This window comes from Condylura cristata, unplaced genomic scaffold (genome assembly GCF_000260355.1).
Source record: "Condylura cristata isolate star-nosed mole 26May11 unplaced genomic scaffold, ConCri1.0 scaffold00029, whole genome shotgun sequence".
Classification (NCBI taxonomy): domain Eukaryota; kingdom Metazoa; phylum Chordata; class Mammalia; order Eulipotyphla; family Talpidae; genus Condylura; species Condylura cristata.
Window position 1 is genome coordinate 1202145 of NW_004567130.1, and position 5023 is coordinate 1207167.

A 5023-nucleotide genomic window follows, 5' to 3' on the forward strand; every position below is an offset into this window, starting at 1 on the left:
ATGGTGGGTGGGGGGGAGGGCAGCATTAGTAGCGGTCAGGGTCAGGGAAGGCCTTTCCGTGCAGCTCGGCCTGGGGGACTCGCGGGCGCCCCAGGGGTAGAGGGCAGCAGTCCCGGAGCCGCAGCTACAGGGGGCAGTGGCGGAGGGGCTCCGTATCCTGGTGTTTATAGGCCTCTTTTTTTTTTTTTTTTTGGCTAGATTACTATTAAAAACTCATGTGGAGGAACTCAAGGAATGTTTAGAAGACCAAAAGTCCCCATTGACAAGAACAAAAGCAACTAACTTAACTTTGTTTCTCTTCTCATTCCTGCTTTCTTTAATTCCCACATGTAGTCCTTGCTCAGGAAGTCTTTGGGGAAGTTAAGGACCTTTGAAGCTCTGAAAGGGGTGGTCAGGATGGTGGTGTCAGCTGTCAAGGAGGTTGGAACACGAACTACCCAAAAATAGTCATCAAAATGTTGAAACAAAGCTTGATTTTTCCTGTTGTATTTGGATTAATTCTTTTATTCGACTGGAAGGGTTTTTTTTTTTTTTTTTCCAAGTAACTAAAGCAGTGCACAAAGGAGATTGCAGAGGGAATTTGGGGGTTTGGTTTGTCAACGTCTGGGTTTTAATCCAGAAATTTTTGTTAACAGGCCATTGGGTGGTCCCCTCTCACTCACGGCCTCCTTCACAGAGGGCTGCTCAGTACCGAAGAAGCCCCTTCCAGGCTGACAGCAGTCCACTCGCACTGCGTCGTCACTCGTGTCAGGCCGCGTGGGCGGCAGAGGAGAGCCTAGACTTTTAGTTGGTAGAGAGCCAGTTGAAATATCATTGATAGAATTTTAGTTTTAGGAAAAATTGGTTTGATTTCTAGCTTTATTACTATTAGGTATGTGAGCTTGGGCAAATCGCTTAATCTTTGAGTCTAGTTTTCTCACAAAATGAGGATATTAGGCTAAATGATTTCTGAGTTTCCAGCTAGTCCTAGAGTTCTATATTTCTACATAGTTGAATTATTTTATCATGCTGTTGCTGGGGAATATGACTAACACTTTTGAAGCTACTAATTTTATGTCAAGCTTTAAAGTCCATAATTGTTATCTTCGGAAAATATTATTTGACCTACAGTATGTCCAAATCAATTTAATAAAATCACTTTATAACAGGGTTCTGTGCTTAACATGTAGGTGTGTGCATTTGGGGGTTGGAGTATGGGCTGGTGCGTCTAGACATAACTACACAATTTACCATCCAGACTAGGCACTTAAGGATAGAGTGGTTCTGGGTACTGTTAGTAAATGAGGACAACAGGCCCAGCTGTTCAGGGGTTGATCCTGAAGCCATGTCGTGACCGGTCCTGGGCCCCAGAAGTCACAGCCCCAGCTTACAAGTGACTGTGTCCAGAATGAAGAGGAGGGGAAGTCTTGAGGTTCATGGTAAACTGAGCATGCCCCACAGTGGAACACAGGTCTGTGGCCGCATGTATTCTACTCTTAAGAAGAAAAACCAGCAATCTAGATTTCTACATAAAAATGTGGGCAGTAATTCATATTCCTGTGTGGCTCCTTGGGCCCTTTTTAATAATCTTCCAGGCCCTCAGGGTTTTGTTTCCCTTCACCAGCTCTGCTTTGGTTTTTGGGGACAGCAGCCCCACCCGGGAGACTTGGCATTTGTGTGATGGGGTTAAATGCTGCTGTTGGCAGCAGACATCCAGCCAAAGCACGGACTGCTATAAGTCACGCGTTGGTTGGTTACAGGAGGCCACACAGAGTGACCCCGAGTCCGAGGGGAAAGGCATGGACAAGTCCCACCAGAGAGGACAGGGGTGGCACCAGCTCTGTACACCAGGGCAGATGAGGTCAGGCGCCAGATCTGAGAGGGACAGCTATTTGAGAGTCGTGGACCTGTTCAGTTACCAGCGCAGCTCTGGAGGGAGACGGCCTGTGTTCAGAAATGAGAGAAGTAGTGATTCCAGTCCCATTGGGGATGTGCATCTCGCCTCTCGGGAGTCTACAAAACAGCTGAATTGAGAACTGGAGGCTGGGCTGCATGTCAGCAGTCCTCTGGGGTCAGCCACAGGGACCACCACTTTTCACACCAAAAAGAAAATCTCACCAAGTCCCAGTCCATGTTCTCTGACTGACGAAAGCCACTGAGGAAGGCCACAAACTCTGTCCTCTTGAAAAATAAAAAAGAGAAGCAAACCAAACCCTCGCCTGCCTCAGGTGAACAACACAAGAGGAAATGAAAACCAGCACCCACTTCAGAGAGGGAAGTCCGGCACCTCGTCCTTCATCCAGTTGTTGGGTGGGGCTAAGCCTGTAAGAATGTATCACTTTAAACTCACTTTACAGATAAGATTCTAAGCCAAACCCAGAGCAGGCCTTCCTCAAGGCCAGTGTGGCCTGGCCCTTGGTGCCGCTCTGCTGAGTCATTCTGATTATTTTTTTAGGATTTATTTTTATTTATGCACACAAGAACCAGAGGTGTGGGAGTGAGAGGATTTCCCAGAGACAAGTAGGGAACAGAACAGGAAGATTGACTGAATACACTGCTGAGGGGAGCAGTGGGCAGGACAGGAGAGGTCTGCTGTACCATGTGGGTCAGCACCCTGGCTGGGGATCCAACTCGTGCTGCAGTGTCTGTGAATGGCTTCATAGTGCTGTGCTTTTAACTAAAACTTTATGCCACTGGGGGGCGGAGGGGCTCTGTCTAGTTTTATTGTAGCTGAACGCTCAGTTTCCCTCCTTGCTCAGTCACAAGTCCACAGGACTCTAACTTTCCCTTAGGGAGAAGGCTCCTGGAGACATCCTGACCTGCTTCGTGCCCAGAGCTGCTCCTTTTTGATGACACCCCAGAGATGTTCAAACCCTGGTGGCCACTTCTGAAATGCTTTCCCCTCTTGGGCCTAAAAATTATTTGGAAGAATTGATGGCGTGTGTTTTCTTTTTCTTTTATCCTTTTTTTTCAGCAATGACACTTAAGGCATCTGCCTTGTACAATCACTGCTTTTCAGAACCGACACAGCAAAAGGGCATGAAGTCTTTCCCTGGGGAAGCTGGAGAAGGAACCTGCCCTCTGAAAATAAAATGACTGTCATGTAGGGCCTCCTAGTAAAAGGCAGATGTAATTAATTAGAATAGAAAAACAAGGTTATTTTCCTTGCCTTGAGTTTGTATGCTGACGTTCATACCCACTACACAGATGTATGAGCTGGTGAGTAAAGGGGAAACTATTTGTGGCTTTACTACTGCCTGGACAAATTAATAAAAAGAGAAAAACATAATTCTCGAAGTTCCTGCCTCCCTCCTTTGAAAAAGCAATGTCACCAGACTGCGCATCTGAGCCCTGGGAGGCATCACCCCTAGAGAAAGTGGCAGCAGTTTTTGTTCCAGGCCATGAAAGTGGAAATCTGCCAGAATCCCAGAGGCAACCCCAAATAAGCTTGATCTCCCGCATCTGCTTTGGGGGCCACCACAGTGGCGGCTGTTTAGCCACCTCCCGTCTGTCTAACCCGCGGCTAAGAATGTCTTTTGTGGTTTTTTTAAAGAATTTGTGAATGAGAAAACTTCATGAAACCCACATATATGTCCTTAAATCACATCTGTGGTCTCTGCCACAACAGCTCAGCTGAGCTGCACCCCCAGAAGCCTGAACAGCCTCCGAGCCTAACACACCCACTCCCAAAAGAGTTGCCCAGAACTCTGGCTTAAGTCGATGGCAGCTTCCAGGCTGGAATATTCTAGAGGAGGTGCAGATGGAGGCCTGTGCTTCCAGAGTGAGCACAGAGGAGATTGCTGAGGTCAGGCAGAGGAAGGAGCAGTGGTCCTGGATGCCAGGGGCTGAGGCTGAGTCCTGCAGAGGTAGGTGGGCCCAGAACAGGTTGGGGAGAGGTGGTGCCCGCATTGCCCTGCTGTTGTGGGCAAATCACAAAGGCCATGCTGTGAGCTTGGCCTGAAAGAGGCCCTGGCATCACCAGTCAGCTGGCCTTTGGCTTGCAGATGGCAGAATATAGTGGGGCTTCTCAGGACCCAGGACAGTGCACACCAGTCCTATAAGAGAAATCCGGCCATATCCCTTTGCTTCTGTTTCTCTGGAGAGCCCTTGGGGCTCAGGCACGAGAACAGTTCAGACCCACCCTACACCTCTAAAGGCTACCGGTGGAGGCATTGAAGTGCTCAGTAACGTTCTGTGTCTTCAAGTGCTGCCAACCCCAGCAGCTGCCCCATGAGTCCTCAGGCGGGCGGCAGAGTGGAGTGCAGCAGCTCACGCTTCAGGCATCAGGAGAGAGGCCTGTGTAGGCACTGGGGCTGGGGACAGACCTGGGCTGTTTGGGGGGAGCTGCAGTGGGGCCTTTGGGCTCCCCTTGAGCACATTATCCCCTGACTCCTGAGGGTCTCAGCACGGCCCATGGACAGTGAGCCGCAGCACCATACCTCTCCCCCCATCCTGGATTCCTTCCCCACATACTCAGAGAAAGTGCCCAGAATCCACCATGAGTCCCCTGAAGTCCTCTGGTGCCCCTGAAAATAGCCTTTGAATATGGACATAATTTTAATGTTCAGTTTTTAAAAATAATATAATAGCTTATTTTTACATCACTTTGTATCTTTTTCCATCTCAGTTGTAATCCCCATGGGCTTCCCATCACCAATTCACCCATGTGCCATCACCATAGTCCAGTGCACTTCCCCCCACTCCCCCGCCCGCCCCACCTCATTTTTGATCCCATTCCTCATTCCACCCCCGTAAAAAGTCTCTGGTATATAGTTGTTCATTATTATTATTGCTTTCTCCCCTGATCCTTTATACTCCTGCTATGAGTGAAACCATCTGTATTTTCCCTTTTCTTTCTGGTTTATTTCAATAAGCATGATTCCTTCCAGCTCTGTCCATGTTGCTGCAAAAGGCACGTTTTTATTTTTTCTGGTTGCTGAGTAATATTCCATTGTGAATATGTACCACATCTTTTTACTCCAGTCATTGATTTTTGGGCATTTGGGTTGTTTCCATGTCTCTCCAAATGCAGCAATAAACATGG